Source organism: Lithobates pipiens, unplaced genomic scaffold, assembly GCF_037356315.1.
Source record: "Lithobates pipiens isolate NorthernLeopardFrog02 unplaced genomic scaffold, aLitPip1_a1.2 Scaffold_8, whole genome shotgun sequence".
Classification (NCBI taxonomy): Eukaryota; Metazoa; Chordata; class Amphibia; order Anura; family Ranidae; genus Lithobates; species Lithobates pipiens.
The window spans coordinates 494,320,630-494,334,976 of NW_027507903.1; the positions used below are offsets into that span (position 1 = coordinate 494,320,630).

Consider the following 14,347-nt stretch of genomic DNA (forward strand, 5'->3'; position numbering starts at 1 on the left):
CATTAATTAGGCCCCCACCCCACTGGAATTGGTTTCAGGGATTGTATACTCATTAATTAGGCCCCCACCCCACTGGAATTGGTTTCAGGGATTGTATACTCATTAATTAGGCCCCCACCCCACTCAAATTGGTTTCAGGGATTGTATACTCATTAATTAGGCCCCCACCCCACTGGAATTGGTTTCAGGGATTGTATACTCATTAATTAGGCCCCCACCCCACTGGAATTGGTTTCAGGGATAGTATACTCATTAATTAGGCCCCCACCCTACTCAAATTGGTTTCAGGGATTGTATACTCATTAATTAGGCCCCCACCTCACTGGAATTGGTTTCAGGGATTGTATACTCATTAATTAGGCCCCCACCCCACTGGAATTGGTTTCAGGGATTGTATACTCATTAATTAGGCCCCCACCCCACTCAAATTGGTTTCAGGGATTGTATACTCATTAATTAGGCCCCCACCCCACTGGAATTGGTTTCAGGGATTGTATACTCATTAATTAGGCCCCCACCCCACTGGAATTGGTTTCAGGGATTGTATACTCATTAATTAGGCCCCCACCCCACTGGAATTGGTTTCAGGGATTGTATACTCATTAATTAGGCCCCCACCCCACTCACCCACATAACTTATGTCCCCTGGTCCATCAGAGGGCTGAGTTATCTGGGAATTGGGCCGTCTCTTTTTTTTTTTTGCAGAAAAACATTTTCAATATTTATGTTTAACCTCCTCGCGCCCGCCCTATAGCCGAATGACGTCCGTAGAGCAGGCGCGTTCGTTCGGGCGGTCGTCCCTGGACGGCCTGATGTTTACTTCCGCAATGCGCGCCGCCGCGGGCGCGCATCGCGGAAGTTCTGTGTTCGCCGTGTCCCCCGGGGACAGGCAAACACAGATCGCTGTAAACGGCCAATCACAGCGGCCGTTTACAGCGTGATCGGCGTGTCCAATGGGAGATGATCTCATATGTAAACATATGAGATCATCTCGCAGCGCCGCTCTCCTTCCTCGCACAGACAGTGCGAGAGGGGAGAGATGAACGGCTGCAGCGACAGCCGTTCTGATTGTGGAAAAAAAATGAATTAAAAAAATGAAATAAAAAGTGCCATCCGCCCCCAGCAGTGCCATCCGCCCCCAGCAGTGCCATCCGCCCCCAGCAGTGCCATCTGCCCCAGTGCCATCCACCCCAGTGCTACCTGCCCCCAGTGCCATCCACCCCAGTGCTACCTGCCCCCAGTGCCATCCACCCCAGTGCTACCTGCCCCTAGTGCCATCCACCCCAGTGCTACCTGCCCCTAGTGCCATCCACCCCAGTGCTACCTGCCCCCAGTGCCATCCACCCCAGTGCTACCTGCCCCCAGTGCCATCCACCCCAGTGCTACCTGCCCCCAGTGCCATCCACCCCAGTGCCACCTGCCGTCAGTGCCACCTGCCCCCAGTGCCACCTGCCCCCAGTGCCACCTGCCGTCAGTGCCACCTGCCGTCAGTGCCACGTGTCATCAGTGCCACATAGTGCCATCTGTCATCAGTGCCACGTATCAGTGCCATTTGTCATCAGTGCCACCTGTCAGTGTCACGTGCCATCTGTTGTCAGTGTCACGTGTCATCAATGCCACTTATCAGTGCCATCTGTCATCAGTGTCACGCGTCATCGGTGCCATGTATTAGTGCCATCTGTCATCGGTGGCACATATTAGTGCCACGTATTAGTGCCATCTGTCATCGGTGCCACGTTTCAGTGCCACGTGTCATCAGTGCCACGTATTAGTGCCACGTGTCATCAGTGCCACGTATAAGTGCCACGCGTCATCAGTGCCACATATTAGTGCCATCTGTCATCAGTGCCACATATTAGTGCCATCTGTCATCAGTGCCACCTGTCATCATTGCCACGTATCAGTGCCATCTGTCATCAGTGTCACGTGTCATTGTCCTGGTGCTTCAAAAGTGTAATAAATAGTCAACAAGTTAGATGTGTAACTTATGTTCCTAGAACACATGATGGCGCTACCTGCATGTTGGGCCTCTCTATGTGGCCAGGCTGTGAAAAAGTCCCACACATGTGGTATTGTAATACTCAGGAGGAGTAGCAGAATTTTTTGGGGGGTGTCATTTGTGGTATACACATGCCACGTGAGAGAAATAACCTATTACAATGACAATTTTGTGGAGAAAAAAAAAAATGAAAAATCTTAATTTTGCAAAGAATTGTGGGAAAAAAATGACAACATCAAAAAGCTCACTATACCTCTTACTAAATACCTTGGAATGTCTACTTTCCAAAAAGGGGTCATTTGGGGGGTATTTGTACTTTCCTGGCTTGTTCGGGTCACAAGAAGCGAGATAGGCCACCAGTACATCAGATGTGATCAATTTTGTGCGATTCGCACCACAGCTTGTAGACTCTCTAACTTTCACAAAGACCAAATAATATCCACTAATTTGGGTTATTTTTACCAAAGACATGTAGCAGTATAAATTGTGACCAAAATTTATGAAGAAAAATTAATAATTTGCATAATTCTGTCACAGAAACAAAGAAATATGCGTTTTTTTTCAAAATTTTCGGTCTTTTTTCATTTATAGCGCAAAAAATAAAAACCCCAGAGGTGATCAAATACCACCAAAAGAAAGCTCTATTTGTGGGAAAAAAAGGACAAAAAATTCATTTGGGTACAGTGTTGCATGACTGAGTAATTGTCATTCAAATTGTGAGAGCACCGAAAGCTGAAAATTGGTCTGGGCAGGAAGGTGTTTAAGTGCCCTGTAAGCAAGTGGTTAACTGCTGTTCCAAAATGTTTTTGAGTTTTATTTGTTATGAATTGTTTTGATTTAATGACTAATTTTTTCTTTATTTTTTTTTTACCTGTGTTTGGCTCCCCAGTTTCCTTCCTTTTTTTTTTTTGTTTTTTGTTTTTTAACCTCCTTGGTTTACAACTGCTTTAACTTCCTTTACTGTCTCTGGAAAGGATGTGAAGAGATATTTCCCCAATGGAACACAGACATCAAAAGATTTAACTGGCAGGGGTTTCTGTATTCTATCCAAAACAAAACATACGCTTTAACATTCTCACTGCAGAGGGACATTTTATATTTGAATATACTAAAGGAGTTGCAGATATCAAAATATGAAAAATGGCTTTTTAAATTACATGAACATATTAAAGATCATCCCAGTGCCATTTTCGTTTTAGACAACTAAAATCTCCAGTACATTATAGTTGACTAAAATCTAAAGGGTTTAGTTGAATTGTAATCCATTATTTAAGCATTTCTCTAGAATTTCTAAACTTATATACTCCTGAAGTAAAAATATAATAACATGTTTTTATTTATGGTATTAAGGTTTGAACATGCAATATAGACACAGATTTATCCGTTGTGATATACAACATCTTTATAAATAAAATCATGTTTCATAAACTTAAAAAAAAATATTGATTTTTGACAAACAGATGTGCAACTTTAACCACTTGCTTACTGGGCACTTAAACACCATTCTGCCCAGACCAATTTTCAGCTTTCGGTGCTCTCACAATTTGAATGACAATTACTCAGTCATGCAACACTGTAACCAAATGAATTTTTTGTCCTTTTTTTCCCACAAATAGAGCTTTCTTTTGGTGGTATTTGATCACCTCTGGGGTTTTTATTTTTTGCGCTATAAATGAAAAAAGACCGAAAATTTTGAAAAAAAACGCATATTTCTTTGTTTCTGTGACAGAATTATGCAAATTATTAATTTTTCTTCATAAATTTTGGTCACAATTTATACTGCTACATGTCTTTGGTAAAAATAACCCAAATTAGTGGATATTATTTGGTCTTTGTGAAAATTAGAGCGTCTACAAGCTGTGGTGCGAATCGCACAAAATTGATCACACCTGATGTACTGGTGGCCTATCTCGCTTCTTGTGACCCGAACAAGTCAGGAAAGTACAAATACCCCCCAAATGACCCCTTTTTGGAAAGTAGACATTCCAAGGTATTTAGTAAGAGGCATAGTGAGCTTTTTGATGTTGTCATTTTTTTCCCACAATTCTTTGCAAAATTAAGATTTTTCATTTTTTTTTTCTCCACAAAATTGTCATTGTAATAGGTTATTTCTCTCACGTGGCATGTGTATACCACAAATGACACCCCCCAAAAAATTCTGCTACTCCTCCTGAGTATTACAATACCACATGTGTGTGACTTTTTCACAGCCTGGCCACATAGAGAGGCCCAACATGCAGGTAGCGCCATCATGTGTTCTAGGAACATAAATTACACATCTAACTTGTTGACTATTTATTACACTTTTGAAGCACCAGGACAATGACACGTGACACTGATGACAGATGGCACTGATACGTGGCAATGATGACACTTATACGTGGCACTGATGACAGGTGGCACTGATGACAGATGGCACTAATATGTGGCACTGATGACAGATGGCACTAATATGTGGCACTGATGACGCGTGGCACTTATACGTGGCACTGATGACACGTGGCACTAATACGTGGCACTGAAGACACGTGGCACTAATATATGCCACCGATGACAGATGGTACTAATACGTGGCACTAATATGTGCCACCGATGACAGATGGTACTAATACATGACACCGATGACGCGTGACACTGATGACAGATGGCACTGATAAGTGGCATTGATGACACGCGACACTGACAACAGATGGCACGTGACACTGACAGGTGGCACTGATGACAAATGGCACTGATACGTGGCACTGATGACAGATGGCACTATGTGGCACTGACGACACGTGGCACTGACGACACGTGCCATTGACGACACGTGGCACTGACGGCAGGTGGCACTGGGGGCAGGTGGCACTGGGGTGGATGGCACTGGGGGCAGGTAGCACTGGGGTGGATGGCACTGGGGGCAGGTAGCACTGGGGTGGATGGCACTGGGGGCAGGTAGCACTGGGGTGGATGGCAATGGGGGCAGGTAGCACTGGGGTGGATGGCACTGGGGCGGATGGCACTGGGGCAGATGGCACTGGGGCAGATGGCACTGGGGCAGATGGCATTGCTGGGGGCAGATGGCACTGCTAGGGGAGGATGGCACTGCTAGGGGAGGATGGCACTTTATTTTTATTTTTTTATTTTTTTTTTCACAGGCAGAACGGCTGCCGCTGCAGCCGTTCATCTCTCCCCTCTCGCACTGTCTGTGCGAGGAAGGAGAGCGGCGCTGAGAGATGATCTCATATGTTTACATATGAGATCATCTCCCATTGGACACGCCGATCACGCTGTAAACGGCCATGGTGATTGGCCGTTTACAGCGATCTGTGTTTGCCTGTCCCCGGGGGACACGGCGAACACAGAACTTCTGCGATGCGCGCCCGCGGCGGCGTGCATTGCGGAAGTAAACATCAGGCCGTCCAGAGACGACCGCCCGGACGAACGCGCCTGCTCTACGGCCGTCATTCGGCTATAGGGCGGGCGCGAGGAGGTTAAGTTATAAAAAAAACAAAAAACAAAAAACTGTAACTATTGTCTGTAATGCCAGTGCACATATTATCTGAATATATTACCAACATTAAATACTAAGAAGAAAATTAAAAAAAAAAACTTTTTTCTTAATTTTTTTTCTTTCAGCAGCTTAATAGATGCTCCTTACCGATTAGATTTTTTTTGTGGTAATTCAGTGTTATTTTATACATTAAATTTTGATTTCGTTTTAGTCATAGTCTTTTGACTAAAAAGCCATATTAGTTTTAGTTGTATTTTAGTCATTGTTTTAGTCCATAATTTAGTCAACTTTAACAGTATAAATTACGTTGGCGAAAATATTTTCATTGTTGAAATTAACACTGGCTCATACAGTATGAGATTTTGATGAATGGTTACATTAACTTTTTAGTGTCTAAGAATGACAACTTGCAGCTAATTTTACGGGGTTGCTAAATGTCATTTAATTTTATTTGCGTCTTTTGCACACAGATATTCTTAACATATATGTTGCTGGTGGGATATCTGAGCTGCTGCAAATAGTAATATGGATTCAGAAATTATTGAAACAGTCAGTGAGATATTTATGCTTTCCCTATAAAAGCTGTGTGGGACTTACAAATCGTGCGATCGGCGTTCCTTGGTGTGCTCCAACAGAAATACAGCAGGACTCGATTTCAGCTCTTCACAGAACCTCTTGTTTGCTTCGCTCTTCCCCTGTCATTGCCCCCGATTCATTTTATTCTTGAACTTGAAGGAAAGTCCCGTCCCCCGCCTTCCCCCCCCCTCCTCTGAGGTCCATTGTTCTGACTCCATTTGCAGTTCTTCCCTGGAATTTTACTGAGGCAGCTGTTTACAGGAAGGATTTAGAGTAATCAAGAATTGTATTATTTTCATCTCCGATATGTTACAGATGTGTGGTTAAGTTTAAATCAGGGTGACATTTTCTGTGTGCTACTTCAAAAAACATTTAAAGCTGAACTCTGGGGAAATGAAACAAATACCCTTGCTTATTGTTGCCTAGGGTAAAAAGCACTTTTAGTTACCCCACCCTTGCCCCCCTGAATTTCTTGTAGTCAGCATACTCTGTCAGAAGTGATGTAGATATCAGAGGAAGGACAACAGAAAGAAATCATTCTAATGCCGCGTACACACGATCGAATTGTATGACGTACTTAGTCCGTCATACAATCCGGCGGACAATCCGGCGGACTTTCTACCGAACGGACTTGGCCACACACGGATACACAAACAGTCCGACGAAAGCTTGCGCGATGACGTACAGCACGTACGATGGGACTAGAAATAGGAAGTCCAAGACACAGCAAAGCACCCTTTGGGCTCCTTCTGCTGACTTTGCGTTAGTGGAAGTTTGGTTAGAGACGATTCGTGCTTTTCAGACTTCAGCTTAATTCGTCCGTTTTCTGCAGCGCAGTCTGCCTGTGAGGTTTGTATCTGTCTTTCGGTATGCGTGGATCAAGTGGTACCTGTTGTTAGGCGCTTCTGGTCCGCTCGTTTCTGGGTTTCAGATCGTTCTTCATAGGTCTGGCTGTTCTTCAGTGCGTTCAGTTAAGCTTGTTTGTCCAGCCGACCGTTTCAAAGCCATGGAGAGTGGACGTACTCGTTCGCGAGTTCGTGCTATATGGGGGCTTGGTGTTGGGGTTAATACTTTGACCCGAGCCCAGTCTGTGAACAGGGCGAGGAGGAGTTCATGGACAAAGAATTGGTTGCGCCAGCGCGACCAATTCTCGCATATGCCTTTACTCCGTGAGATCCGTGAGAATAATCCTGATGATTTCAGGAATTATCTCAGGATGACGGACCCCGTTTTTCACCGTCTGCTGGCTTTGCTGACCCCTTATATCAGCAGGCAGGATACCTGCATGCGGCAAGCCATCACTCCGGAGCAGAGGCTCATCGCCACGTTGCGCTACTTGGCGACAGGGAGAAGCCTTTAGGACCTCAAGTTCTCTACAGGCATCTCCCCCCAGGCTCTGGGGATCATTATTCCAGAGACCTGTTCTGCCATTATTCGGGTCCTGCAGAAGGAATATATGAAGGTAAGTTTGTTCTTTTAATATTGCATTATATGCATTGTATGTTTGTATTAATTTCATCATGACTTTTAATATCCATGACAGGAATATGCTGTGAATGTCCCCTTTATATGAATACATGCAATTGTTTTATTGATTTATTTATTTATTTTTTTGTGTCATTTTTTTATTGCTTTTACCTTTTTGTGTCCCACGTGCATATTTGCTTTCACTAACGTCCCCAGCATGCAATCCTGGGCCCCTATACACCCACAGCCGAGACTGTTTTTCTCTAATTCATATTGTCAGCTCCATTGTACTGTTTTACTGCCCCCCACCCTTTTGGAATTGGTTTCAGGGATTGTATACTCATTAATTAGGCCCCCACCCCACTGGAATTGGTTTCAGGGATTGTACACTCATTAATTAGGCCCCCACCCCACTGGAATTGGTTTCAGGGATTGTATACTCATTAATTAGGCCCCCACCCCACTGGAATTGGTTTCAGGGATTGTATACTCATTAATTAGGCCCCCACCCCACTCAAATTGGTTTCAGGGATTGTATACTCATTAATTAGGCCCCCACCCCACTGGAATTGGTTTCAGGGATTGTATACTCATTAATTAGGCCCCCACCCCACTGGAATTGGTTTCAGGGATAGTATACTCATTAATTAGGCCCCCACCCTACTCAAATTGGTTTCAGGGATTGTATACTCATTAATTAGGCCCCCACCTCACTGGAATTGGTTTCAGGGATTGTATACTCATTAATTAGGCCCCCACCCCACTGGAATTGGTTTCAGGGATTGTATACTCATTAATTAGGCCCCCACCCCACTCAAATTGGTTTCAGGGATTGTATACTCATTAATTAGGCCCCCACCCCACTGGAATTGGTTTCAGGGATTGTATACTCATTAATTAGGCCCCCACCCCACTGGAATTGGTTTCAGGGATTGTATACTCATTAATTAGGCCCCCACCCCACTGGAATTGGTTTCAGGGATTGTATACTCATTAATTAGGCCCCCACCCCACTCACCCACATAACTTATGTCCCCTGGTCCATCAGAGGGCTGAGTTATCTGGGAATTGGGCCGTCTCTTTTTTTTTTTTGCAGAAAAACATTTTCAATATTTATGTTTAACCTCCTCGCGCCCGCCCTATAGCCGAATGACGTCCGTAGAGCAGGCGCGTTCGTTCGGGCGGTCGTCCCTGGACGGCCTGATGTTTACTTCCGCAATGCGCGCCGCCGCGGGCGCGCATCGCGGAAGTTCTGTGTTCGCCGTGTCCCCCGGGGACAGGCAAACACAGATCGCTGTAAACGGCCAATCACAGCGGCCGTTTACAGCGTGATCGGCGTGTCCAATGGGAGATGATCTCATATGTAAACATATGAGATCATCTCGCAGCGCCGCTCTCCTTCCTCACACAGACAGTGCGAGAGGGGAGAGATGAACGGCTGCAGCGACAGCCGTTCTGATTGTGGAAAAAAAATGAATTAAAAAAATGAAATAAAAAGTGCCATCCGCCCCCAGCAGTGCCATCCGCCCCCAGCAGTGCCATCCGCCCCCAGCAGTGCCATCTGCCCCAGTGCCATCCACCCCAGTGCTACCTGCCCCCAGTGCCATCCACCCCAGTGCTACCTGCCCCCAGTGCCATCCACCCCAGTGCTACCTGCCCCTAGTGCCATCCACCCCAGTGCTACCTGCCCCTAGTGCCATCCACCCCAGTGCTACCTGCCCCCAGTGCCATCCACCCCAGTGCTACCTGCCCCCAGTGCCATCCACCCCAGTGCTACCTGCCCCCAGTGCCATCCACCCCAGTGCCACCTGCCGTCAGTGCCACCTGCCCCCAGTGCCACCTGCCCCCAGTGCCACCTGCCGTCAGTGCCACCTGCCGTCAGTGCCACGTGTCATCAGTGCCACATAGTGCCATCTGTCATCAGTGCCACGTATCAGTGCCATTTGTCATCAGTGCCACCTGTCAGTGTCACGTGCCATCTGTTGTCAGTGTCACGTGTCATCAATGCCACTTATCAGTGCCATCTGTCATCAATGTCACGCGTCATCGGTGCCATGTATTAGTGCCATCTGTCATCGGTGGCACATATTAGTGCCACGTATTAGTGCCATCTGTCATCGGTGCCACGTTTCAGTGCCACGTGTCATCAGTGCCACGTATTAGTGCCACGTGTCATCAGTGCCACATATAAGTGCCACGCGTCATCAGTGCCACATATTAGTGCCATCTGTCATCAGTGCCACATATTAGTGCCATCTGTCATCAGTGCCACCTGTCATCATTGCCACGTATCAGTGCCATCTGTCATCAGTGTCACGTGTCATTGTCCTGGTGCTTCAAAAGTGTAATAAATAGTCAACAAGTTAGATGTGTAACTTATGTTCCTAGAACACATGATGGCGCTACCTGCATGTTGGGCCTCTCTATGTGGCCAGGCTGTGAAAAAGTCCCACACATGTGGTATTGTAATACTCAGGAGGAGTAGCAGAATTTTTTGGGGGGTGTCATTTGTGGTATACACATGCCACGTGAGAGAAATAACCTATTACAATGACAATTTTGTGGAGAAAAAAAAAATGAAAAATCTTAATTTTGCAAAGAATTGTGGGAAAAAAATTACAACATCAAAAAGCTCACTATACCTCTTACTAAATACCTTGGAATGTCTACTTTCCAAAAAGGGGTCATTTGGGGGGTATTTGTACTTTCCTGGCTTGTTCGGGTCACAAGAAGCGAGATAGGCCACCAGTACATCAGATGTGATCAATTTTGTGCGATTCGCACCACAGCTTGTAGACTCTCTAACTTTCACAAAGACCAAATAATATCCACTAATTTGGGTTATTTTTACCAAAGACATGTAGCAGTATAAATTGTGACCAAAATTTATGAAGAAAAATTAATAATTTGCATAATTCTGTCACAGAAACAAAGAAATATGCGTTTTTTTTCAAAATTTTCGGTCTTTTTTCATTTATAGCGCAAAAAATAAAAACCCCAGAGGTGATCAAATACCACCAAAAGAAAGCTCTATTTGTGGGAAAAAAAGGACAAAAAATTCATTTGGGTACAGTGTTGCATGACTGAGTAATTGTCATTCAAATTGTGAGAGCACCGAAAGCTGAAAATTGGTCTGGGCAGGAAGGTGTTTAAGTGCCCTGTAAGCAAGTGGTTAACTGCTGTTCCAAAATGTTTTTGAGTTTTATTTGTTATGAATTGTTTTGATTTAATGACTAATTTTTTCTTTATTTTTTTTTTACCTGTGTTTGACTCCCCAGTTTCCTTCCTTTTTTTTTTTTTTGTTTTTTGTTTTTTAACCTCCTTGGTTTACAACTGCTTTAACTTCCTTTACTGTCTCTGGAAAGGATGTGAAGAGATATTTCCCCAATGGAACACAGACATCAAAAGATTTAACTGGCAGGGGTTTCTGTATTCTATCCAAAACAAAACATACGCTTTAACATTCTCACTGCAGAGGGACATTTTATATTTGAATATACTAAAGGAGTTGCAGATATCAAAATATGAAAAATGGCTTTTTAAATTACATGAACATATTAAAGCTCATCCCAGTGCCATTTTCGTTTTAGACAACTAAAATCTCCAGTACATTATAGTTGACTAAAATCTAAAGGGTTTAGTTGAATTGTAATCCATTATTTAAGCATTTCTCTAGAATTTCTAAACTTATATACTCCTGAAGTAAAAATATAATAACATGTTTTTATTTATGGTATTAAGGTTTGAACATGCAATATAGACACAGATTTATCCGTTGTGATATACAACATCTTTATAAATAAAATCATGTTTCATAAACTTAAAAAAAAATATTGATTTTTGACAAACAGATGTGCAACTTTAACCACTTGCTTACTGGGCACTTAAACACCATTCTGCCCAGACCAATTTTCAGCTTTCGGTGCTCTCACAATTTGAATGACAATTACTCAGTCATGCAACACTGTAACCAAATGAATTTTTTGTCCTTTTTTTCCCACAAATAGAGCTTTCTTTTGGTGGTATTTGATCACCTCTGGGGTTTTTATTTTTTGCGCTATAAATGAAAAAAGACCGAAAATTTGGAAAAAAAACGCATATTTCTTTGTTTCTGTGACAGAATTATGCAAATTATTAATTTTTCTTCATAAATTTTGGTCACAATTTATACTGCTACATGTCTTTGGTAAAAATAACCCAAATTAGTGGATATTATTTGGTCTTTGTGAAAATTAGAGCGTCTACAAGCTGTGGTGCGAATCGCACAAAATTGATCACACCTGATGTACTGGTGGCCTATCTCGCTTCTTGTGACCCGAACAAGTCAGGAAAGTACAAATACCCCCCAAATGACCCCTTTTTGGAAAGTAGACATTCCAAGGTATTTAGTAAGAGGCATAGTGAGCTTTTTGATGTTGTCATTTTTTTCCCACAATTCTTTGCAAAATTAAGATTTTTCATTTTTTTTTCTCCACAAAATTGTCATTGTAATAGGTTATTTCTCTCACGTGGCATGTGTATACCACAAATGACACCCCCCAAAAAATTCTGCTACTCCTCCTGAGTATTACAATACCACATGTGTGTGACTTTTTCACAGCCTGGCCACATAGAGAGGCCCAACATGCAGGTAGCGCCATCATGTGTTCTAGGAACATAAATTACACATCTAACTTGTTGACTATTTATTACACTTTTGAAGCACCAGGACAATGACACGTGACACTGATGACAGATGGCACTGATACGTGGCAATGATGACACTTATACGTGGCACTGATGACAGGTGGCACTGATGACAGATGGCACTAATATGTGGCACTGATGACAGATGGCACTAATATGTGGCACTGATGACGCGTGGCACTTATACGTGGCACTGATGACACGTGGCACTAATACGTGGCACTGAAGACACGTGGCACTAATATATGCCACCGATGACAGATGGTACTAATACGTGGCACTAATATGTGCCACCGATGACAGATGGTACTAATACATGACACCGATGACGCGTGACACTGATGACAGATGGCACTGATAAGTGGCATTGATGACACGCGACACTGACAACAGATGGCACGTGACACTGACAGGTGGCACTGATGACAAATGGCACTGATACGTGGCACTGATGACAGATGGCACTATGTGGCACTGACGACACGTGGCACTGACGACACGTGCCACTGACGACACGTGGCACTGACGGCAGGTGGCACTGGGGGCAGGTGGCACTGGGGTGGATGGCACTGGGGGCAGGTAGCACTGGGGTGGATGGCACTGGGGGCAGGTAGCACTGGGGTGGATGGCACTGGGGGCAGGTAGCACTGGGGTGGATGGCAATGGGGGCAGGTAGCACTGGGGTGGATGGCACTGGGGCGGATGGCACTGGGGCGGATGGCACTGGGGCAGATGGCACTGGGGCAGATGGCACTGGGGCAGATGGCATTGCTGGGGGCAGATGGCACTGCTAGGGGAGGATGGCACTGCTAGGGGAGGATGGCACTTTATTTTTATTTTTTATTTTATTTTTTCACAGGCAGAACGGCTGCCGCTGCAGCCGTTCATCTCTCCCCTCTCGCACTGTCTGTGCGAGGAAGGAGAGCGGCGCTGAGAGATGATCTCATATGTTTACATATGAGATCATCTCCCATTGGACACGCCGATCACGCTGTAAACGGCCATGGTGATTGGCCGTTTACAGCGATCTGTGTTTGCCTGTCCCCGGGGGACACGGCGAACACAGAACTTCTGCGATGCGCGCCCGCGGCGGCGTGCATTGCGGAAGTAAACATCAGGCCGTCCAGAGACGACCGCCCGGACGAACGCGCCTGCTCTACGGCCGTCATTCGGCTATAGGGCGGGCGCGAGGAGGTTAAGTTATAAAAAAAACAAAAAACAAAAAACTGTAACTATTGTCTGTAATGCCAGTGCACATATTATCTGAATATATTACCAACATTAAATACTAAGAAGAAAATTTAAAAAAAAAATTTTTTTCTTAATTTTTTTTCTTTCAGCAGCTTAATAGATGCTCCTTACCGATTAGATTTTTTTTGTGGTAATTCAGTGTTATTTTATACATTAAATTTTGATTTCGTTTTAGTCATAGTCTTTTGACTAAAAAGCCATATTAGTTTTAGTTGTATTTTAGTCATTGTTTTAGTCCATAATTTAGTCAACTTTAACAGTATAAATTACGTTGGCGAAAATATTTTCATTGTTGAAATTAACACTGGCTCATACAGTATGAGATTTTGATGAATGGTTACATTAACTTTTTAGTGTCTAAGAATGACAACTTGCAGCTAATTTTACGGGGTTGCTAAATGTCATTTAATTTTATTTGCATCTTTTGCACACAGATATTCTTAACATATATGTTGCTGGTGGGATATCTGAGCTGCTGCAAATAGTAATATGGATTCAGAAATTATTGAAACAGTCAGTGAGATATTTATGCTTTCCCTATAAAAGCTGTGTGGGACTTACAAATCGTGCGATCAGCGTGTCTTGGTGTGCTCCAACAGAAATACAGCAGGACTCGATTTCAGCTCTTCACAGAACCTCTTGTTTGCTTCGCTCTTCCCCTGTCATTGCCCCCGATTCATTTTATTCTTGAACTTCAAGGAAAGTCCCGTCCCCCGCCCCCCCCCCCCCCTCCTCTGAGGTCCATTGTTCTGACCCCATTTGCAGTTCTTCCCTGGAATTTTACTGAGGCAGGTGTTTACAGGAAGGATTTAGAGTAATCAAGAATTGTATTATTTTCATCTCCGATATGTTACAGATGTGTGGTTAAGTTC

At 44.1% G+C, this 14,347-nt stretch overlaps 1 protein-coding gene across 2 annotated transcripts in view; it reads right to left on the reverse strand.

Moving 5' to 3' along the window:
- Positions 1-14,125, reverse strand: part of LOC143960483 (estradiol 17 beta-dehydrogenase 5-like) — a 146,818-nt gene extending 132,693 nt beyond the window's left edge. The window contains exon 1 of one of the 2 annotated variants that reach the window (XM_077469129.1): positions 14,037-14,125. The gene's annotated coding sequence lies outside the window, so the exon portion shown is untranslated. Of the gene's footprint in view, positions 1-6,092; positions 6,186-14,036 lie in introns of those variants that run through there. The other variant, XM_077469130.1, reaches the window with a different exon arrangement.
- Positions 14,126-14,347: the final 222 nt, after the last annotated feature.